General features: G+C 49.2%; 1 protein-coding gene across 1 annotated transcript in view; it reads right to left on the reverse strand.

Annotated features, from left to right (window-relative positions):
* The window catches only part of NXPH1 (neurexophilin 1), a 516361-nt gene that overhangs the window by 20228 nt on the left and 471199 nt on the right, over positions 1-24934 (reverse strand). The window lies entirely within an intron of this gene.

A 24934-nucleotide genomic window follows, 5' to 3' on the forward strand; every position in this document is an offset into this window, starting at 1 on the left:
CCGCAGAGAAGAACTTCCTACATGTTACAACTGCAGAGAGACTGGACATTTGACTCTGGGATGTGCACAGCAAGGGCGGCCCCTTCAGTGCCGTCCATTAAACTAGGAGGCTCCGAGGCTGGGGGACGCTGCCCGGAGCCTGAGCAGTCAAGAAGGAGAATCAGAAGTCCCACAAGTTTATTTTCCATGTGCCCTCTTGTCTGGGCCGAAATAGATGGTTGGGCCATCTGCTGTATGGTTGACACCTGCTCACAGGTGACCACAATGCCGGAAACATACTTCAGATGACAATTCCCTGAAGTGATGCAGCCTGAATGGGGCCCGGTGATGAAATTGATGGCTGCCAATCAATTACCCATCCCGGTCGCAGGGGTGGTCTGGATGCAAATCATCATCTGTGGCAAAGACCTGGGTCGGAGGGGAGTAGTGTCGACGGCTGAAGACGCAGGTAGAGGGCATACTATCACTCTAGGGATGAATGTGCTAAAGGAATTCTGAAGACCCCTTATCGACGAGTCCCCAGATATGTTCCTGAAACAGTGGAGCTCCACACTCCCCAAAGAAGAGTGTTTCAGCAGCTAATTCATGCAGTCCAAGCCCAGGAAACCTCTAGTGATGGGAAGACACTGGGGATAGTGATCGTCCCAGCTGCAGCCACCATTGTTCTCCCCCAGGCCAAACTGTGCTCACTCTGTCTGTCCAGGCTCATCTTGTCTTGCTACAGGGACAGACCATGCTTACCCTGCCCTTCCAGGCTTGCACCCCTCTGGAAGGAGTCAAGACACAGATAGAGCCAGCTATTATGGAGCAACTACCTCCAGGGCTCCACGTTGCTACTATGCACAATGAGATGATTCCAGTGCGATGTGTAAATCTGGGGGAAGGCAGACTCATGCTCCAACCCAGGAGTGAAGTAGCGCAATTTCTGGGCATGCCAGAAGAGCTGGTACCACCAAAGGCAGTGACAATGAAATGGGGAGATCCTTGGACAGTGGTTGTAGATGCATCTTCAGTACCATAACCCCAGCACCTGCGGAAGGGGCTCCGTATACTGGAGCAAATGCGGGCCGAATTAACAGAACTCAAACTGCAACAGGTACAACAGGTGGAAGCCCTACTAGGACAATATCATGACATATTTGCATGCCATGAGGATGATTTTGGCTGCACTACAGCCATCACCCATGAGATTCCAACTAGAAATGCCATGCCCATAAGAGAATGATACCGCCAAATCCCTCCAAAAATGTACCAAGAAGTGAAGGGAATGCTGACACAGATGCTACAGAACAGTGTTATTTGAGGGAGTCAAAGCCCATGGGCTGCTCCCATTGTGCTTGTACGAAAGAAGGATGGAACTCTACGATTCTGTGTGGACTACCGCAAATTGAAAGCCTGTACTGTACGAGATATCCATTACCAAGAATTGAGGAATTGTTGTCTGCACTGGGAAGCACAAAATACTTCTCGTCGTTGGATTTAGCCAGTGGCTATTGGCAAGTACCTATGTCTGAGCATGACCGAGTAAAGATGGCCTACATACTACCCATAGGCCTGTTGAAATTCAAGCGGATGCCAATCGGCCTTGCTAACGTTCCTGGCACTTTCCAACAACTCATGGAGAGGTGCTTAGGCGACTTGAACTTTGAGGCCACTCTCATCTATCTGGACGATATCATCGTGTACGCTGCCACGTGAAGTGTGCTCGTTGGCTCCTCCAGCTAAAGGTCCTAAACGCTCCAGGTCAGTAAGTTCTGCACGCATACTGCTTAGGAAGGACTAGGTGACTCACTGGGAACTGTGTCCCATCTCACCCGCTTATATCTGTTGAGCCACGTTAAGCTCCTACGGAGTTGGAGATTGCACTTCATACCGCACAATGAACCCTGGACCCAGGACCCCGTCCTAGTCGACCAGAACCCACAATCACCGACGGAACCCGGATCAACAACGCCTTCAGGATGACACTGGAGTCACCATGCGCTGACTGCGTTGGTGCCACCGTTTGAACCAAATACTTTACAGTCAGGAAGCCATCGGACTGATAAGTTAACCCTTAAAGAACTGTTGCATTACTTATTGTTGCTCTTTAACTCACCCTGCACACCATTTGTGCTTATATCACCTGCTATACCTCTGCTTACCACTTCCTCTCCCTGCATGGAGTTAGCTCCTGTTCAAGTGAAGTATCCTTAACCCTTGCTCTGCCTCCCGTCCGATACTGCATTCCGCAACCTGCTCACATTTACATGGGGCCACAGCGGCTGAGGGGGGGTGTAGATGTTCGAAAAACCTCTAATTGCTCCTCCAAGTAGAGGACATTTCTTGTACAGTTATATATCTTAAATTTCGCCTTAACATTCTGTGAGCTCAAATCGTTCCTGTCAACCCTGAAAATGTCACTATCAATCATTGAGAGCAGCATTTAAGCTACATGTTCATGTACGGATGTCTGGCCCAAGTGACCACCCAGGCAGTGAACTGTGAAATCAACTATTGTGAATGGTGGATCCTGTGTTATCTACTGTATATAGAGGTGTTATCAGTCATTGTACAGGAGGACGAGGTGAGCTGTAACATCACCTATTGTGAATGGTGGATCCTGTGTTATCTACTGTATATAGAGGTATTATCAGTCATTGTACAGGAGGAGAAGGTGAGCTGTGACATCACCTATTGTGAATTGTGGATCCTGTGTTATCTACTGTATATAGAGGTATTATCAGTCATTGTACAGGAGGAGAAGGTGAGCTGTGAAATCACCTATTGTGAATTGTGGATCCTGTGTTATCTATTGTATATAGAGGTGTTATCAGTCATTGCACAGGAGGAGGAGGTGAGCTGTGACATCACCTATTGTGGTTGGTGGATCCTGTGTTATCTACTGTATATAGAGGTGTTATCAGTAGTGTTGAGCATTCCGATACCGCAAGTATCGGGTATCGGCCGATACTTGCGGTATCGGAATTCCGATACCGGGATTCCGATACTTGCCGCGTATCGGATACCGGAATCGGAAGTTCCCAGATTCAAAATTCCGAAATTCAGCCAATGAGAATGATTCCAAGTGTGGGCACATCCTGTTTAGCATGGAGGGCATGAAACTACTGGCAAGGCTGTGATTGGCTGCTGAAATGATGTCATGATGCAGTTTAAAAGTCGCTGGCGCCATTTTGCGATCACTCTGCTGTGAATTCAGTTAGTGACAGGACGCTGTTTGCTGACTGAGGGACAGTTTAGAGATAGCGATTTGCTTCTTTGTGCTTTCCAAAGGCTAATTTAGCAACCGCTGTGTTCACCTACTATTCACCTTGCTTTTGCCTTGTAGCGCTGTTTTCACAGCGATCTGCAAGGTCTGTGTGTGTGTGTGTGTGTGTGAGTGCAGCCCACTCTCTAGTCTGAGTGCAGCCACATAGGCCATCCATAGCTGGTTGTATTCAGTTCAGGGAGGGTGGTTCATTGCCTCATACTGTTCTTTTTTTTTTTTTTTTTTCAAGTAGTGTAGTCTGCTGCTAATTTATTCAAAAAAATCCTATTAGTGTCTTTCCACCCGTCTCCAGCTAATTTGTGGAAAAACACTACATAGGATAAAGTAGAGGAGGGTTTTTGGGCCTTGCAGCGCCGTTTACGGCTGTCTGCACGGTCTCCGTGTGACTGCAGCTCGCCCTGTAGTCTGTGAGCAGCCGTAGCCTGGTTGTCTCCAGCTCAGGGTTGTTCACTGCGTCATACCGCCAAATCAATTTTAATTTTTTTTCAAGTAGTGTAGTCTGCTGCTAATTAATTTAAAAAAATCCTATTAGTGTCTTTCCACCCGTCTCCAGCTAATTTGTGGAAAAACACTACATAGGATAAAGTAGAGGAGGGTTTTTGGGCCTTGCAGCGCCGTTTACGGCTGTCTGCACGGTCTCCGTGTGACTGCAGCTCGCCCTGTAGTCTGTGAGCAGCCGTAGCCTGGTTGTCTCCAGCTCAGGGTTGTTCACTGCGTCATACCGCCAAATCAATTTTAATTTTTTTTCAAGTAGTGTAGTCTGCTGCTAATTAATTTAAAAAAATCCTATTAGTGTCTTTCCACCCGTCTCCAGCTAATTTGTGGAAAAACACTACATAGGATAAAGTAGAGGAGGGTTTTTGGGCCTTGCAGCGCCGTTTACGTCTGTCTGCACGGTCTCTGTGTGACTGCAGCTCTATCTGTTGTCAGTTCAGCCCCCAAAAAAGAAATAAATAATAAAGTTCACCAAACACACCAGTTACACCACTTTACATTTGTGTAGGCCACATTAGCTCATATTAAAGTCTAGTCCACACTTTAGAAAATTAGTGTTTCTTATACCTGTTAGGAGGAGTTGCTCAGGAATAAGCACACAAATCCGTTAGTACTTTTCTGCTTATCTTTATCAGTCAACCAAGATGAAGAAGGCAGTGAGTAAGGCACGTGGGCGTGGGCGTGGGCGCGGAGCAGGGAGGGGACGTGGGGATTCTGTGCCTGCTGCGGGCACCGGTGACTCATCAGCACCCACTTTCACCAGGCAACAGTCGTTCATGCGCAGCTTTGTGTCAGAGCGCCGTACACCGCTGCTGCGTCAAGACCAAATTGAAGCTGTTGTCGGATGGATGGCAGCTAATGCATCAACTTCCATTAGTGCCACATCCTCTCAGACACAGAGCACTGGAGAGCAGCCATCTGTCTCTTCACCACCTGCCAAATTGCCCAGGCAGACAGAGAGCCCAGGACAGGAGCCGTCTCTACTTCTGTTCTCTGAATCTCTTGGCTTGGAAACAGGGGGCCAGCCAAGCAGCATTGGAGAAATGGAAGAAGAGGCAGGGTGCAGTGATGCCCAACAGCTTTTTCTGTCTTCCTCTGAAGAGGCGGGTGGGCCAGTGGCTCCGGTCACCACATCGCAGGCCGCATCAGCTGATGATGACACTCAGGTGCCACTTACTGGTGCGTGCTCTGCTGCTGAGACTACCCAGGAGGAGCAGTTGGGGGCAGAGGGTAGTGTAGATGATGAGGTCCTCGACCCATCTTGGCGTGAGGGACAGGAAGGTGGTGGGAGCAGCTCTGAGGAAGAGATTCCCCGTACGGCCCAAAGAGGGAGAGGGAGGGGGAAGACCGCGGATCCTGCAGCCTCCGCTTTGGCACCCGTTAGGAGCATGTCTCTTCCAAAAGCCAAAAAGGGCGCTCCCAAGACTTGCAGTGCCTGGTCCTTTTTTGACACAGTTGCAGATGACATTTGCTATGTCAGATGCAACGTGTGTCATCAAAAAGTCAAAAGAGGTCGAAATGTCAGCAACCTCAATACCTCCAACATGTGGAAACATGTGCGCAACAGGCACCCGGCGGAGTTAGAAAAACACACTGAAGAGGTAGGCCAACCAACAGCGGCAGCTACCACCTCTTCAGCTCGTGTTGCCTCTTCCTCTAGCTCACACGCAGCTGGTTCGGCTTCCTCCCAGGATCGCCGTGGAAGAACCTCTGGCCCTGTTGTCCAGAGACCCGCTGTAATTCCACCCGCAGCACCACTTTCCCAGTCATCCACACACTCCCAGCCCAGTCTACAGCCATCGGTAGTACAGGCATGGGAGAAAAGGCGGCCTTTCTCGTCAAACCACCCACGAGCACAGGCTCTGACTGCAGGCATTGCCAAACTGCTGTCACTGGAAATGCTGTCATTCAGGCTGGTGGAGACTGACAGCTTCCGTGACTTGATGTTATTGGCAGTCCCACAGTACAATGTGCCCAGCCGCTTTTACTTCAGCAGGCAAGCCGTCCCTGCCCTGCACAAGCATGTGGAGGGACACATAAAACACGCGCTTCTGAACGCCGTCAGTAGCAAGGTCCACCTCACCACCGATGCGTGGACCAGTCAACATGGACAGGGGCGATACCTTTCCCTCACTGCCCATTGGGTTAATGTCGTTGAGCCAGGTACAGACCGTGCGAGTGGCGCAGGACGTGTCCTGCCCACTCCAAGGATTGCAGGAATCCATTCTGTACGCATTGACTCCTCCTCTTACACCAGTTCCTCAGAATCATCGCTGCAGGAGCCGTCACAGTCCACCTCCACATGGACCCGTGATGAACGTGTACCTGTTACGACCGACATGAGCACAGCCGTGGCCAAACGTCAACAGGCCGTGTTGAAATTAATTTTTTTGGGGAATCGTAGCCACACAGCGCAGGAGCTCTGGAATGCCATCAAGCAGGAGAGCGATGTGTGGTTTGTGCCAGCGAATCTCCAGCTAGGCATGGTAGTGTGTGATAATGGCCGAAATCTGGTGGCAGCTCTGGGCCTCGGCAACCTCACTCACATCCCATGTCTGGCACATGTGCTCAATTTGGTCGTGCAGAGCTTTTTGAGGGACTATCCGGATCTTGATGCACTGCTGCACAAGGTCCGCCTAGAGTGTGCTCACTTGCGGCGTTCCAGCACGGCAAAAGCGCGCATTGCGGCTCTGCAGCGCCGACACCGCCTGCCGGAACATCGCATCATATGTGACCTACCTACCAGGTGGAATTCCACGTTACATATGTTGGAGCGGTTGTGTGAGCAGCAGCAAGCTGTAATGGAGTACCAGCTGCTTCAGGCGCAAAAAAGTCGCAGTCAGCGCCGTACAGACTTCACAACCACAGAGTGGGCCACTATGAATGACGTCTGCCAGGTTTTGCGTCCCTTTGATTATTCCACGCGGATGGCGAGTGCAGATGATGCACTAGTCAGCATGACTGTCCCCCTTATCTGCCTGCTTGAAAAATCACTGCAAGCGCTAAGGGATGATGTTGTGGAAGAGGTGGAGGATGAGGATTCACCATTTCCATCATCTTCTGGACAGTCAGCGCCACGTGGTTCCTCACAAACGCGTAGGCAGGGGACAGTTTGTGAGGAGGATGAGGAGGAGTCAATGGAGGAGGAAGACGTCCGTCCAGAGGAGGGAGTTACCGAATTGTCCAGTACTCAGTGTGTACAGCGAGGGTGGGGTGATGACGAGCAGGCAGAGATCATGCCTCCAGCAGGGGACAGCGTTTCTTGGGCAGTTGGCAGTCTGCAGCACATGGTGGATTACATGCTGCAGTGCCTGAGAAACGACCGCCGCATCGCCCACATTCTCAACATGTCTGATTATTGGGTGTTCACCCTCCTCGATCCTCGCTACCGGGACAACGTAGAAAGCCTCATCACACCGTTGAACCGGGAGCGAAAAATGCGGGAGTACCAAGACACACTGGTCAATTCCATCATCTTCTCCATTCCAACTGAGAGAAGTGCTGCTAGTGCATTACAAAGCAGCTCAGTGCGTCCAGGCAGTGGAGGAGGCTCTGCACAAAGAGGGAGCAGAAGCAGTGCCTCTGCCGAAGGCAAGACCAGTATGGCCCAACTGTGGCACAGTTTTCTGTGCCCCCCACAAAAGTCTACACCATCACAGACGGCTCCAGTCAGCAGGAGGCAACGGTTCCGTCAGATGGTGACAGACTACATGTCTTGCCCTCTTGCTGTACTCCCAGACGGCTCTTCCCCTTTCAAGTTTTGGGTCTCAAAGCTGGATACATGGCCAGAGCTAAGCCAGTATGCATTGGAGGTGCTGTCTTGCCCTGCGGCCAGTGTATTATCGGAACGTGTCTTTAGTGCTGCAGGTGGTGTACTAACTGACCGTCGCATGCGACTATCCTCCGATAACGTTGACCGGCTTACTTTCCTGAAAATGAACAAGGCCTGGATCTCGCAGGAATTTGCCACTCCTCCTCCTGATTAAATAATTAGGTCACTGTATACGTTATCCAGGTCTCCTGTTGTGTTCATCTTTCTACCACCTGAACTTAAATTCCTGTGCTCCAACACCGCCAGTTGAGGCTCAGAAGTGCCGTCTGCACAGTCAAAACATACGACCCAGTGTTATTGGGTTTCAGTAACGTCAGCTGATCCCCAGCTGTGTAGCCGGCAATGTGTCATGCGACCGCCACGCTGACACAACAACTGAAATGTAAGGGAATCTGTCCCCCCCCCCCCAAGGCGTTTGTTACTGAAAGAGCCACCTTGTGCAGCAGTAATGCTGCACAAGGAAAAGGTAGCTATTTTTGTTTAGCTCCTTGCACACGCAGAACTTAACACTTATAAAATGTGTCCACTGATACCGTAAAACCGTCCCGGAGGTGGGACTTTCCTTCGTAATGTGACGCAGCACAGCCGTCATTCCTACCCCCACGGTGCCGCGCACCGGCTCCTCAGCGTTGTTTTATTCCGTCCCGGAGCCTGCGCTGTTATGTTATCCCGTGGCCAGGCACACTTAGCGCTGCCCGTCTTCTGGCATCATTTGGTGTCAGGATGGCTGCGCCTGTGCGGCCGCGCTGGCAGAGAGCCCGCCTCGCAGTGTCTTCTGATTTAATCCCACTGGGGGCCTGGGATCCATGGACATGCGCAGTGCATATCTGAACCTCCACCTCTCACTCATTTCCCTATGGCTTCTTCAGACTGTTCGGTGTCAGCTGGTCCCTAATAGCATGCCACGGCCGTGACACCGCACAGTCTTAAGAAGCCGTAGGGAGGGGAGTGAGAGGCGAGGATATGCACTGCGCATGGACACGGATCCCAGGCCCCCAGTGGGATTAAATCAGAAGACACTGCGAGGCGGGCTCTCTTCCAGCGCGGCCGCACAGGCGCAGCCATCCTGACACCAAATGATGCCAGAAGACGGGCAGCGCTAAGTGTGCCTGGCCACGGGATAACATAACAGCGCAGGCTCCGGGACGGAATAAACCAACGCTGAGGAGCCGGTGCGCGGCGCCGGGGGGGTAGGAATGACGGCTGTGCTGCGTCACATTACGAAGGAAAGTCCCACCTCTGGGACGGTTTTACGGTTGCAGGGGACACATTTTATAAGTGTTTAGTTCTGTGTTTGCAAGGAGCATGATGAAAAGAGCCACCTTTTCCTTTTGCATCTTTTGTGCTGCACAAGCTGGCTCTTTCAGCTACAAACGCCTTGGGGGGGGGTTAAAGGTTCCCTTTCGACTTTCTCAGGCTTCGGCCTACATTGTGTTCCTCTGCTTTTCCACCTGTCCCTGGGCTCCAACACCGCCAGTTGCCGTCCAGAAGTGCTGTACGCACAGTCAACAGTCCCTCCTCTGTTATTGGGGTTCAGTAACGTCAGCTGTTCCCCTGCTGTGTGTGTGGCAATCCCTCCTACCTCCTCCAACCTCCTCCTCCTCCACCTGCCCCTGGGCTCCAACACCGCCAGTTGCCGTCCAGAAGTGCTGTACGCACAGTCAACAGTCCCTCCTCTGTTATTGGGGTTCAGTAACGTCAGCTGTTCCCCTGCTGTGTGTGTGGCAATCCCTCGTACCTCCTCCAACCTCCTCCTCCTCCACCTGCCCCTGGGCTCCAACACCGCCAGTTGCCGTCCAGAAGTGCTGTACGCACAGTCAACAGTCCCTCCTCTGTTATTGGGGTTCAGTAACGTCAGCTGTTCCCCTGCTGTGTGTGTGGCAATCCCTCCTACCTCCTCCAACCTCCTCCTCCTCCACCTGCCCCTGGGCTCCAACACCGCCAGTTGCCGTCCAGAAGTGCTGTACGCACAGTCAACAGTCCCTCCTCTGTTATTGGGGTTCAGTAACGTCAGCTGTTCCCCTGCTGTGTGTGTGGCAATCCCTCCTACCTCCTCCAACCTCCTCCTCCTCCACCTGCCCCTGGGCTCCAACACCGCCAGTTGCCGTCCAGAAGTGCTGTACGCACAGTCAACAGTCCCTCCTCTGTTATCGGGGTTCAGTAACGTCAGCTGTTCCCCTGCTGTGTGTGTGGCAATCCCTCCTACCTCCTCCAACCTCCTCCTCCTCCACCTGCCCCTGGGCTCCAACACCGCCAGTTGCCGTCCAGAAGTGCTGTACGCACAGTCAACAGTCCCTCCTCTGTTATTGGGGTTCAGTAACGTCAGCTGTTCCCCTGCTGTGTGTGTGGCAATCCCTCCTACCTCCTCCAACCTCCTCCACCTGTCCCTGGGCTCCAACACCGCCAGTTGCCGTCCAGAAGTGCTGTACGCACAGAGCCAAACACCTCGCCAATTTGTTAGTGGGGTTCAGCACCGCCAGCTGTTCCCCTGCTGTGTATACGGCAACGTGTACTGCGACCGCCACGCAGGCACAACAAGTTAAATTTAAGGGAACCTGTCCCCCCCCCCCCAGGCGTTTGTTACTGAAGGAGCCACCTTGTGCAGCAGTAATGATGCAAAGGGAAAAAGTGCCTCTTTTCGTGGTGCTCCTTGCAGATGCTGAACCTAACACTTATGAAATGTGTCCCCTCACAGCGTTCAACCGTCCGGTAGGTGGAACTTTCCTTTGTCATGTGACGCAGCACAGCCGTCATTTTTACCCCCTTGTCGCCGTGCGCCGCCTCCTCAGCGTTGTTTGAATCTGTCCCGGAGCCTGCGCTGTTAGGTTACCCCTTGGCCATGCACACATTTTGCGCTGCCCGTCTTCTGACATCATTTGCTGTCAGGCTGGCTGCGCCTGTGCGGGTGCGCTGTCCGAGATTCAGTCTCGCGGTGTCGTCTAATGTAATCCCACCGCGGGCCTGGGATCCGTGTCCATGCGCAGTGCATATCCTCGCCTCTCACTCCCCTCCCTACGGCTTCTAAAGACTGTTCGGTGTCAGCTGATCCCTAATAGCATGCCACGGCCGTGACACCGCACAGTCTTAAGAAGCCGTTGGGAGGGGTGTGAGAGGCGAGGATATGCACTGCGCATGGACACGGATCCCAGGCCCGCGGTGGGATTACATTAGACGACACCGCGAGGCTGAATCTCGGACAGCGCACCCGCACAGGCGCAGCCAGCCTGACAGCAAATGATGTCAGAAGACGGGCAGCGCAAAATGTGTGCATGGCCAAGGGGTAACCTAACAGCGCAGGCTCCGGGACAGATTCAAACAACGCTGAGGAGGCGGCGCACGGCGACAAGGGGGTAAAAATGACGGCTGTGCTGCGTCACATGACAAAGGAAAGTTCCACCTACCGGACGGTTGAACGCTGTGAGGGGACACATTTCATAAGTGTTAGGTTCAGCATCTGCAAGGACCATAATTAAAAGAGCTAAGTTTACCTTTTCCAGCATTAGTGCTGTACACGATGGCTCTTCCAGCTACAAACGCCTGGGGGGGGGGTTAAAGGTTTCCTTTCAACTTGCTCCAGTGCAGGCTTCGGCCTACACTCTGCTCCCTCTCCTCCTCCTGCTGACCCTGGGCTCCAACACCGCCAGTTAGGGCCCGGTACTGCTAGCTGCACAGAGAAAAACACCTCGCCAATGTGTCAGTGGGGTTCAGCACCGCCAGCTGTTCCCCTGCTGTGCAGCCGGCAACGTGTCCTGCAACAGCCACGCAGGCACCAGAACTGAAATTGAAGGGAACCTGTCCCCCCTCCCCCAGGCGTTTGTACGTTTTTAAGGCCACCTTGTACAGCGGTAATGCTGCATGTGTGCAAGGTGGCTCATAAACGTATTCTCCTCGCACATGTGGAACGGAAAACACGTCTAAAATGTGTCCTCTGTGTGACCATTTAACCGTCCCGGTGGTGTGACTTTCCTTTGTAATGACACGCTGCAACCCCCTTGGTAGCGCTGCCCGTCTTCTGGCATCATTGTTTGGCTGCCTGCGCCTCTGCGGCCGCCCTGACCCACACAACGCCCCTCGGTGTCTTATTTCTTGGGACTGCGAGGGTGTGTTTGATGGGCATGAGCAGTGCATCAGTTCGCCTGTCCCTCATCACCTTCCGCCTTCTTCAGACTGTGCGGCTTCATGGCCGTGGCATGCGATAAGGGATCAGCTGACGCCACATAGTCTGAAGCAGGTGTAAGAACCCAAGCGAGAGGCGAACATATGTACTGCGCCAGGCCATGAATCCCAGCCCCGCAGTGTTTTAACTATGTCAATACACTGCGGGGCTGTGATTCATGGGCATCGCGAACCGCACCAGCCAACATTAAATGAGGTCAGAAGATGGGCAGCGCTAACAGCGCTAGGCCAGGGGATAACACGACAGCGCAGACTCCTGTACAGCAAATAACAACGCTCAGGAGGCTGCACCCAGCACCAAGGTGGGATTCTTGACATCTGTGCTGCGTCTCATTACAAAGGGAACTCGCGCCTCCAACACAGTTTGACTGTATAAAGGGCTAAATGTTATACGTGTTCCATTCAGCGTGTGCAAGGAGCCAAATTAAAAGAGCAACCTTTGACTTGTGCACCACTACTGCTGCATAAGCTGTGGCTCTTCTACTTTGTAACCCCTGAGGGGGGGTTAAAGGTTACCTTTGAAATTGGTTCGATTAGGCTTCGGCCTACACTCTGCTCCCCCTGCAGAGCCCGGGCTCCAACACCGCCAGTTGGGGCCCGGTACTGCTAGCTGCACAGAGAAAAACACCTCGCCAATGTGTCAGTGGGGTTCAGCACCGCCAGCTGTTCCCCTGCTGTGCAGCCGGCAACGTGTCCTGCAACAGCCACGCAGGCACAACAGACCCAAAGCTGCCGCCAGTGCAGGCTTCGGCCTACACTCTGCTCCCTCTCCTCCTCCTGCTGACCCCGGGCTCCAACACCGCCAGTTGGGGCCCGGTACTGCTAGCTGCACAGAGAAAAACACCTCGCCAATGTGTCAGTGGGGTTCAGCACCGCCAGCTGTTCCCCTGCTGTGCAGCCGGCATCGTGTCCTGCAAAAGCCACGCAGACACCAGAACTGAAATTGAAGGGAACCTGTCCCCCCTCCCCCAGGCGTTTGTACGTTTTTAAGGCCACCTTGTACAGCGGTAATGCTGCATGTGTGCAAGGTGGCTCATAAACGTATTCTCCTCGCACATGTGGAACGGAAAACACGTCTAAAATGTGTCCTCTGTGTGACCATTTAACCGTCCCGGTGGTGTGACTTTCCTTTGTAATGACACGCTGCAACCCCCTTGGTAGCGCTGCCCGTCTTCTGGCATCATTGTTTGGCTGCCTGCGCCTCTGCGGCCGCCCTGACCCACACAACGCCCCTCGGTGTCTTATTTCTTGGGACTGCGAGGGTGTGTTTGATGGGCATGAGCAGTGCATCAGTTCGCCTGTCCCTCATCTCCTTCCGCCTTCTTCAGACTGTGCGGCTTCATGGCCGTGGCATGCGATAAGGGATCAGCTGACGCCACATAGTCTGAAGCAGGTGTAAGAACCCAAGCGAGAGGCGAACATATGTACTGCGCCAGGCCATGAATCCCAGCCCCGCAGTGTTTTAACTATGTCAATACACTGCGGGGCTGTGATTCATGGGCATCGCGAACCGCACCAGCCAACATTAAATGAGGTCAGAAGATGGGCAGCGCTAACAGCGCTAGGCCAGGGGATAACACGACAGCGCAGACTCCTGTACAGCAAATAACAACGCTCAGGAGGCTGCACCCAGCACCAAGGTGGGATTCTTGACATCTGTGCTGCGTCTCATTACAAAGGGAACTCGCGCCTCCAACACAGTTTGACTGTATAAAGGGCTAAATGTTATACGTGTTCCATTCAGCGTGTGCAAGGAGCCAAATTAAAAGAGCAACCTTTGACTTGTGCACCACTACTGCTGCATAAGCTGTGGCTCTTCTACTTTGTAACCCCTGAGGGGGGGTTAAAGGTTACCTTTGAAATTGGTTCGATTAGGCTTCGGCCTACACTCTGCTCCCCCTGCAGAGCCCGGGCTCCAACACCGCCAGTTGGGGCCCGGTACTGCTAGCTGCACAGAGAAAAACACCTCGCCAATGTGTCAGTGGGGTTCAGCACCGCCAGCTGTTCCCCTGCTGTGCAGCCGGCAACGTGTCCTGCAACAGCCACGCAGGCACAACAGACCCAAAGCTGCCGCCAGTGCAGGCTTCGGCCTACACTCTGCTCCCTCTCCTCCTCCTGCTGACCCCGGGCTCCAACACCGCCAGTTGGGGCCCGGTACTGCTAGCTGCACAGAGAAAAACACCTCGCCAATGTGTCAGTGGGGTTCAGCACCGCCAGCTGTTCCCCTGCTGTGCAGCCGGCATCGTGTCCTGCAAAAGCCACGCAGACACTTGCTCTTGTACCTTCTGCTCCCCATCCTGGTTCCAGTACCGTCAGCTGGTTCCGGGCAGAGCCTTTGGCTTAGGTGCCTCCCTCTGGGTATCCGAGTTCCACCAACGTCAGGTGGTCCTTGGTAGTGCTTTCAGGCACGGGTACCTCCTGCTTAGTAACCGGGTTCCAGTAACGTCAGCTGGTCCTCGGTAGTTCCATTGGCTCTTGGACCTTCGGCTACCCATCCGGGTTCCAGCACCGTCAGCTGGTTCTCGGCACTGTCTTTTGCTCTTGTACCTTCTGCTCCCCATCCTGGTTCCAGTACCGTCAGCTGGTTCCGGGCAGAGCCTTTGGCTTAGGTGCCTCCCTCTGGGTATCCGAGTTCCACCAACGTCAGGTGGTCCTTGGTAGTGCTTTCAGGCACGGGTACCTCCTGCTTAGTAACCGGGTTCCAGTAACGTCAGCTGGTCCTCGGTAGTTCCATTGGCTCTTGGACCTTCGGGTAGCCATCCGAGTTCCAGTTCCATCAGCTGGTTCTCGGCATTTTCTCAGCCTTCTTGTACCTTCTGCTACATTTCCAAGTTCAAGAGACTAAACACGATGACCCGGAAGAACACCCCTAAGATGACGACGACACCAGAGACGACAACCACCGTGATGACGACGACCCTGGAGACGATGACCCTGAAGACCACCCCGATGACGACGACCCGGGAGACGACGACCCTGGAGACGACGACCCTGGAGACGACGACGACCTGGAAGACCGAGAAGCAGAAGAACAAGAGGCTGCAGAACAAAGAGCAGAAGAACATTAAGCATAACACTAAATATCAGAGCAAAAAATATTATCTAAATTATAAGCAGAAGAAGACTAAGCAGTGTATGGGGGTGAGTCCGTTCCTCCTCGTGGTGCCCCTGGATAAAGCCTGATGCTGCAGGCCAAACTGAACGCGGACAAATGTAACTGTTTTGTGACAGGCAGAACGGAAGGTGTAATCTTCAAACTTTTATAGATAACAACTACAGGAATGCCTGTCACAAATAAGAATATGATGAAGAAGTAGAATATGATGAAGATAATAGTAAAATAAAAAGAATATGAACAATGTAACCCAAAAAATAATAGGTAGAAGATGAAGAAGAAGATGAATAAGGTGAAGAAGTTGATGTCAAAGAAGCTGATGATGAGGATAATGAAGAAGAAAGCGTGGGAGAAGAAAAAAAGAAGGTGAAGGGCGTTGAAGTAGTGAAACATCAATATGTGGCATAAAAAAAAAAAAAAAAATTAACATAGTCAAATTCTTTCTAACGCCGAACGTCATCCAAAAAAAAAAAAAACCTGCTATTCTATTACATTGGGCTAAACCTCTGTGCCTTTAATGTCTCCGCCACGTCCCCCAATACATCCTACATTATTCTTAGTTGTTTTCCTTCATGTAGAATGAACCTACAAGTGTATAAAGGGTTTATTTTAATTCCGATATTTTCGTCCCATTGACTTGCATTGGGATCGGGTATCGATATCGGATTGGATCCGATATTTTGACGGTATCGGCCGATACTTTCCGATACCGATACTTTCCGATATCGGAAAGTATCGCTCAACACTAGTTATCAGCCATTGTACAGGAGGAGGAGGTAAGCTGTGATATCATCTTTGTGAATGGTGAATCCTGTGTTATCTGCTGTATAAAAAGGTGTTATCAGTCACTGTACAGGAGGACGAGGTGAGCTATGACATTACCTATTGTGAATTGTGGATCCTGTGTTGTCTACTGTATATAGAGGGATTATCAGTCATTGTACAGGAGGAGAAGGTGAGCTGTGAAATCACCTATTGTGAATTGTGGATCCTGTGTTATCTGCTGTATATAGAGGCGTTATCAGTCATTGTACAGGAGGAGGAGGTGAGCTGTAACATCACCTATTGTGAATGGTGGATCCTGTGTTATCTATTGTATATAGAGGTGTTATCAGTCATTGTACAGGAGGAGGAGGTGAGCTGTGACATCACCTATTGTGGTTGGTGGATCCTGTGTTATCTACTGTATATAGAGGTGTTATCAGCCATTGTACAGGAGGAGGAGGTAAGCTGTGATATCATCTTGGTGAATGGTGAATCCTGTGTTATCTGCTGTATAAAAAGGTGTTATCAGTCACTGTACAGGAGGACGAGGTGAGCTATGACATTACCTATTGTGAATGGTGGATCCTGTGTTTTCTACTGTATATAGAGGTGCTATCAGTCATTGAACAGGAGGAGGAGGAGGTAAGCTGTGAAATTACCTATTGTGAATGGTGGATCCTTGTTATGGTCTGGTGATTAAGGAGCGACATGCGACTAGCTCTGAGCAGGTGGTAACTATACCAACCGCAGTTCCTGATCTTAACACAGACACTAGCAGTAGCCGTGGGATGTTCCTGTCACTCCCTGGACACCTCATCACAGCCGGAGATCTAGCTACCCCTAAAGGTAGAAGCAGGAAAGCTATCTTGCCTCAGAGAAAATCCCCAAAGGATAGGACAGCCCCCCACAAATAATGACTGTGAGAGGAGAAGGAAATGACATACGTAGTATGAAACAAGATTTAGCAAAGGAGGCCACTACTAGCTAGAAAGAATTAGTACAGGACAGAACACTGTGCGGTCAGTAATAAAAACTAGAAAAAGTCCACCGCAGAGAAATGCAAAAATCTCCACACCTGACTAAAGGTGTGGAGGGAAAACTCTGCTGCCCAGAGCTTCCAGCTTAGCTGACTAGATACATACTGATAAGCTGGACAAATGAGCAAAACATAGAAAGTGCTAAACAACAAAGTCCACAACAAGTGAACTGCAAAAAGACAAGCAAGGACTTAGCTTTGGTGAAATGGTCAGAGTGACAGGGAAATCCTCAGAGAGCCATGACTCCAAGCTCAACAATTGACAACTGGCATAGAATTAGGGAAAAGGCCAGACTAATATAGCAGAGCCAGAAAGACGATCAGTGAAAACAGCTGCTGATGCTAAATCCAAGAAGCAGCCATACCACTCAAAACCACAGGAGGGAGCCCAAGAGCAGAAATCACAAAAATGCTACTTATAACCACCGGAGGGAGCCCAAGAGCGGAATTCACAACAGTACCCCCCCCTTGAGGAAGGGTCACCGAACCCTGACCAGAGCCCCCAGGCCGATCAGGACGAGCCAAATGAAAAGCACGAACCAAATCGGCGGCATGGACATCGGAGGCAACCACCCAAGAATTATCCTCCTGGCCATAACCCTTCCACTTGACAAGATACTGAAGCCTCCGCCTCGAAAAACGAGAATCCAAAATTTTCTCAACCACATATTCCAACTCCCCCTCAACCAACACCGGGGCAGGAGGATCAACAGATGGAACAACGGGTACCACATATCTCCGCAACGAAGATCTATTGAAAACATTGTGGATGGCAAAAGAGGCTGGAAGGGCCAAACGAAAAGACACTGGATTGGTAATCTCAGAAATCTTATAAGGACCAATAAACCGAGGCTTGAACTTACGGGAAGAAACCTTCATAGGAACATGACGAGAGGATAACCAGACCAAATCCCCCACACGAAGCCGAGGACCAACACACCGACGACGGTTAGCAAAACGCTGAGCCTTTTCCTGAGACAACGTCAAATTGTCTACCACATGAGTCCAAATCTGCTGCAACCTGTCCATCACAGAATCCACACCAGGACAATCAGAAGGCTCAACCTGCCCTGAAGAAAAACAAGGATGGAAACCAAAATTACAAAAGAAAGGCGAAACCAAAGTAGCCGAACTGACCCGATTATTAAGGGCAAACTTGGCCAATGGCAAGAAAGCCACCCAATCATCCTGATCAGCAGACACCAAGCATCTCAAATAGGTTTCCAAGGTTTGGTTAGTTCGCTCAGTTTGGCCATTTGTCTGAGGATGGAACGCCGAAGAAAAAGACAAATTAATGCCCATCTTAGCACAAAAGGCCCGCCAAAACCTGGAAACAAACTGAGAACCTCTGTCAGACACAATATTCTCTGGAATGCCATGCAAACGAACCACATGCTGAAAAAATAATGGAACCAAATCAGAGGAGGAAGGCAATTTAGGCAAAGGTACCAAATGGACCATTTTAGAGAACCGGTCACAAACCACCCAGATAACAGACATCCTCTGGGACACAGGTAGATCCGAAATAAAATCCATGGAAATATGCGTCCAAGGCCTCTCCGGGACAGGCAAAGGCAAAAGCAACCCACTAGCGCGGGAACAGCAAGGCTTAGCCCGGGCACAAGTCCCACAGGACTGCACAAAAGAACGCACATCCCGCGACAAGGAAGGCCACCAAAAGGACCTAGCAACCAAATCTCTGGTACCAAAAATCCCAGGATGACCGGCCAACACAGAACAATGGACCTCAGAAATTACCTTACTTGTCCATCTATCAGGAACAAACAGCTTCCCCACAGGACAGCGGTCAGGTTTATCAGCCTGAAATTCCTGAAGCGCCCGCCGCAAATCAGGGGAGATGGCAGACAGAATCACCCCTTCCCTAAGAATGCCAACCGGCTCAAGGACTCCAGGAGAATCAGGCAAAAAACTCCTAGAGAGGGCATCCGCTTTAACATTCTTAGATCCTGGAAGATATGAGACCACAAAATCAAAACCGGAGAAAAACAGGGACCACCGAGCCTGTCTAGGGTTCAGCCGCTTGGCCGACTCGAGGTAAATCAGATTCTTATGATCGGTCAGGACCACAATGCGGTGCTTGGCTCCCTCAAGCCAATGTCGCCACTCCTCAAATGCCCACTTCATAGCCAACAACTCCCGATTGCCGACATCATAATTGCGTTCCGCAGGCGAAAATTTTCGGGAAAAGAAGGCACATAGCTTCATCAAGGAACCAACAGAATTCCTCTGTGACAAAATGGCCCCTGCCCCAATCTCAGAAGCGTCAACCTCAACCTGAAAAGGAAGAGAAACATCCGGCTGACGCAAGACAGGGGCAGAAGTAAATCGGCGTTTAAGCTCCTGAAAGGCCTCAACAGCCTCAGAGGACCAATTAGTCATATCAGCGCCTTTCTTCGTCAAATCGGTCAGGGGTTTAACTACACTAGAGAAGTTGGCAATGAAACGGCGATAAAAATTAGCAAAGCCCAAAAATTTCTGAAGGCTCTTCACAGATTTGGGTTGAATCCAGTCATGAATGGCTTGGACCTTAACAGGATCCATTTCTATAGACGAAGGAGAAAAAATAAACCCCCAAAAAGAGACCTTCTGAACTCCAAATAGGCACTTAGACCCCTTCACAAATAGAGCATTATCACGAAGGATCTGGAATACCATCCTGACCTGCTTCACATGAGACTCCCAATCATTGGAAAAAATCTAAATATCATCCAAATACACAATCAAGAATTTGTCAAGATAATTGCGGAAAATATCATGCATAAAGGACTGAAATACAGAAGGAGCATTAGAAAGCCCGAAAGGCATCACCAGGTATTCAAAATGGCCTTCGGGCGTATTAAATGCAGTTTTCCATTCGTCACCCTGTTTAATACGAACAAGATTATATGCCCCTCGAAGGTCAATCTTGGTAAACCAACTAGCCCCCTTAATCCGAGCAAACAAATCAGAGAGCAAAGGTAAAGGGTATTGAAATGTGACCGTGATCTTATTAAGAAGGCGATAATCAATACAGGGTCTCAAGGAGCCATCCTTCTTGGCAACAAAAAAGAATCCCGCTCCCAATGGTGACGAAGACGGCCGAATATGCCCCTTCTCTAAAGACTCCTTTACATAGCTCCGCATGGCGGTATGTTCAGGCACAGACAGGTTGAAAAGTCGGCCCTTAGGGAACTTACAGCCAGGAATCAAGTCAATAGCACAATCACAGTCCCTATGTGGAGGAAGGGAACTGGACTTGGGCTCATCAAATACATCCTGGAAATCTGACAAAAATTCAGGAACATCAGAAGAGGGGGAAGAGGAAATTGACATTAAAGGAACGTCACTATGTACCCCTTGACAACCCCAACTAGTCACAGACATTGATTTCCAATCCAGCACTGGATTGTGTACTTGTAACCATGGAAAACCCAGTACAACAACATCATGTAAATTATGCAACACCAGAAAACGGCAATCTTCCTGATGTGCTGGAGCCATGCACATAGTCAGCTGAGTCCAATACTGAGGTTTATTATTGGCCAACGGTGTAGCATCAATACCCCTCAAAGGAATAGGGCTCTGCAAAGGTTGCAAAGAAAAACCACAGCGCCTGGCAAATTCTAAGTCCATTAAGTTCAGAGCAGCGCCCGAATCCACAAATGCCATGACAGAAAAAGATGACAATGAGCAAATCAGGGTCACAGACAGGAGAATCTTAGGCTGCACAGTACTAATGGTAACAGATCTAGCGACCCTCTTAATATGCTTAGGGCAATCAGAAATAGCATGAGCAGAATCCCCACAGTAAAAACACAGCCCATTCTGACGTCTGTATCCCCTCTGTTCCGCTCTAGTCAAAATCCTATCACATTGCATGGGCTCAGGACTCTGCTCCGAGGACGCTGCCATATGGTGCACCACTTTTCTTTTGCGCAGGCGCCGATCAATCTGAATGGCCAGAGACATAGATTCGCTCAAACCAACAGGCGTGGGGAACCCCACCATAACATCTTTAAGGGCTTCAGAAAGACCCTTTCTGAAAATTGCTGCCAGAGCATCCTCATTCCATTTAGTGAGCACAGACCATTTTCTAAATTTCTGGCAGTATAATTCTGCCGCTTCCTGACCCTGACACAGGGCCAACAGTGTTTTCTCAGCATGCTCTACAGAGTTTGGTTCGTCATACAATAATCCAAGCGATTGAAAAAATGCATCTACATTAAGCAATGCCGGATCCCCTGACTCAAGGGAGAATGCCCAGTCCTGAGGGTCACCACGCAGCAGAGAAATAACTATTTTTACTTGCTGAATGGGGTCACCAGAGGAACGGGGTTTCAGAGCAAAAAACAATTTGCAGTTATTTTTAAAGTTCAAAAACTTAGATCTATCCCCGTAAAACAAATCTGGAGTAGGAATTCTAGGCTCTAAGGCCGGAGTCTGAACAACATAATCTTGAATACTCTGTACTCTTGCAGCAAGCTGATCCACACGAGAAAACAACCCCTGAACATCCATGCCCGCATCCAAATCCTGAATCACCCAGAGATTAAGAGGAAGGAAAAAGACAAAACAGACTAAAGAAAAAAAAAATGGCTCAGAACTCTTTTTCTTTTCCTTCTTTTGAGATGCATTCATCTCATTTTTGGCCAGTTGTACTGTTATGGTCTGGTGATTAAGTAGCGACATGCGACTAGCTCTGAGCAGGTGGTAACTATACCGACCGCAGTTCCTGATCTTAACACAGACACTAGCAGTAGCCGTGGGATGTTCCTGTCACTCCCTGGACACCTCGTCACAGCCGGAGATCTAGCTACCCCTAAAGGTAGAAACAAGAAAGCTATCTTGCCTCAGAGAAAATCCCCAAAGGATAGGACAGCCCCCCACAAATAATGACTGTGAGAGGAGAAGGAAATGACATACGTAGTATGAAACAAGGTTTAGAAAAGGAGGCCACTTCTAGCTATATAGAATTAGTACAGAACAGAAAACTGTGCGTTCAGTAATAAAAACTAGAAAAAGTCCACCGCAGAGAAATGCAAAAATCTCCACACCTGACTAAAGGTGTGGAGGGAAAACTCTGCTGCCCAGAGCTTCCAGCTTAGCTGACTAGATACATACTGATAAGCTGGACAAATGAGCAAAACATAGAAAGTGCTAAACAACAAAGTCCACAACAAGTGAACTGCAAAAAGACAAGCAAGGACTTAGCTTTGCTGAAATGGTCAGAGTGACAGGGAAATCCTCAGAGAGCCATGACTCCAAGCTCAACAATTGACAACTGGCATAGAATTAGGGAAAAGGCCAGACTAATATAGCAGAGCCAGAAAGACGATCAGTGAAAACAGCTGCTGATGCTAAATCCAAGAAGCAGCCATACCACTCAAAACCACAGGAGGGAGCCCAAGAGCAGAACTCACAAAAATGCTACTTATAACCACCGGAGGGAGCCCAAGAGCGGAATTCACAACAGATCCTGTGTTATCTACTGTATATAGAGGTGTTATCAGTCATTGTGAAGGGGGAGGAGGTGAGCTGTGACATTACCTATTGTGAGTGGTGGATCCTGTGTTATCTATGTATATAGAGGTGTTATCAGTCATTGTAGAGGAGGGGGAGGAGGTGAGCTGTGACATCATCTATTGTGAATCGTGGATCCTGTATTATCTACTGTATATAGAGGTGTTATCAGTCATTGTACAGGAGGAGGAGGTGAGCTGTGACATCACCTATTGTGAATGGTGGATCCTGTTATATACTGTATATAGATGTGTTATCAGTTATTGTACAGGAGGAGGTGAGCTGTGACATCACCTATTGTGAATGGTGGATCCTGTGTTATCTACTGTATATAGAGGTGTTATCAGTCATTGTACAGGAGGAGGAGATGAGCTGTGACATCACCTATTGTGAATGGTGGATCCTGTGTTATCTACTGTATATAGAGGTGTTATCAGTCATTGTACAGGAGGAGGAGGAGGTGAGCTGTGACATCACCTATTGTGAATGGTGGATCCTGTGTTATCTATGTATATAGAGGTGTTATCAGTCATTGTACAGGAGGAGGAGGAGGTGAGCTGTGACATCACCTATTGTGAATGGTGGCTCCTGTGTTATCTACTGTATATAGAGGTGTTATCAGTCATTGTACAGGAGGAGGTGAGCTGTGACATCACCTATTGTGAATGGTGGATCCTGTGTTATCCATATAAAGGTGTTGCCTTTCATTTTATTCCTGTCTGTGACGATAATGAGACTTTCCAGACATTATCCTTACAGAACGGGGCTTTCGGTCTGACACTCCTAGCAGGAGATTGCACACATGGGTAAGCGCAACACATGATATGGGACTAAGTTAGATTTCCACTTTATGGGCACGTTGCAATATGGGTGGACTTAGGAGGGACATGGTGGAGCTATGCTCACTATCTACTGGCTTTGTAGCCTAGGATTTTTGCACTTTCTCTCTCCATCCTTATAACAATTTTTTGCAATATTGTTGCCTTATTTTAATAGACTACTTATTCTATGCTTGTACTGGCACCCTTACACTGTGTAATGTGTGCATCTCCATTTTGGCGTGTCTTTTAGTCATTCACCTTATCCTCATCATTTGTACTATTTGAGTTTTTTATATTTTTTTGTTTCTGTATTATGCTAATAAAATATACATGTTTCATATGAAACTGTTGATGTGATGAATCTTTTGGGGGCATTATGCTCTTGGTTGTTTCTAGGTTTATATATTATCCTTACAGAACAAGAATTATCAGTCTATTATGAAACTCATTGAGCAGAGTAAAAACTGCAATATTTGAAAATCTTTTTAAAATCCTAATAGTGATGGAAAATTAAAGAAAAATGTCACAAATGTTTTAAAAAATACATTAACGCTTCACTGAAAACATAATATTTCGTTATAAGCATTCACTTTGAAAGAACACGGTCTTTAATGTGATCTTAGGTGAAAGCCCACCAACAACTACACGTCCTATTGCCGTTTAAACCCATTTTCCGGATATAATATGCGACCCTTATCTATTCCCTTCACTGACTTAGCCAATGGCATCCTAAGTGCGTGAAAGTAGAAGATATCAGACATCAAAGGGAGCGGACTACTTATACCAATATATTCCACTCTGGCACCGCGCACGCGATGCACATTGCAGGCAGGTAATGCTCCCGCAGCGACACAAGTGCGACGCAACCTGAATAATCATCACAACCCAACCGGTCAATCCCGGGCCTGTGGTATATTCGGCTCTTTGGGGGGGATATCATCATACACTGTGATGTTTCTGCATAGTTGGCCAGATCTGGGCTAAAAGTGTCATGAGAGATAATAAGGAGAGTTGTTAAAGTTGACCTTTTTTCATAGATCAGTAGTAGACTTGAAAATATGACACTTATCTAATTAGAAATAGAGTAATCCACTTCTTTCTCCCCCTGATCATCCATTCTTTCAGTTTTCAGTGGATATAAACTTTGCCTTTACTGAGATAGGAGATGACAGTTGGTTCTCATAAAGTTCTATGGAGAACTGTAACTGTCTGTGTCGGCCTCCTGCTCCTCCCTTCTCCATAGACTTTTACACTGTGTTCCAAATTATTATGCAAATTGGATTTAAGTGTGATAAAGATGTAATTGTTTTGTTTTTCAAATAAACTCGTGGATGGTATTGTGTCTCAGGGCTCAATGGATCACTGAAATCAATCTTAAACACATGGGATAATTAGTTTTCCAGGTGATTCTAATTAAAGGAAAACTACTTAAAAATGATGTTCCACATTATTAAGCAGGTCACAGTTTTCAAGTAACATGGGAAAGAAAAAGGATCTCTCTGCCGAAACGCATCAAATAGTGCAATGCCTTGGTGAAGGGATGAAAACATTAGAAATTTCCCAAAAACTTAAGCGTGATCATCGTACTGTTAAGAGATTTGTGGCTGTATCTGAGCACAGATGTGTTTGCGCTGATAAAGGCATAATGAGGAAGGTTTCTGCCAGGCAAGTTCATCGGATTAAGAGAGCAGCTGCTAAAAAGCCATTACAAAGCAGCAAACAGATATTTGAAGCTGCTGGTGCCTCTGGAGTCCCTCGAACCTCAAGGTGTAGGCTCCTTCAAAGTCTTGCTGTGGTGCATAAACCTACTATTCGGCCACCCTTAAACAGTGTTCACAAGCAGAAATGGTTGTATTGGGCCCACACATACATGAAGACTAATTTCCAAACATTCTTGTTTACTGAT

The sequence above is a fragment of the Ranitomeya variabilis genome, chromosome 6 (assembly GCF_051348905.1).
Source record: "Ranitomeya variabilis isolate aRanVar5 chromosome 6, aRanVar5.hap1, whole genome shotgun sequence".
Classification (NCBI taxonomy): domain Eukaryota; kingdom Metazoa; phylum Chordata; class Amphibia; order Anura; family Dendrobatidae; genus Ranitomeya; species Ranitomeya variabilis.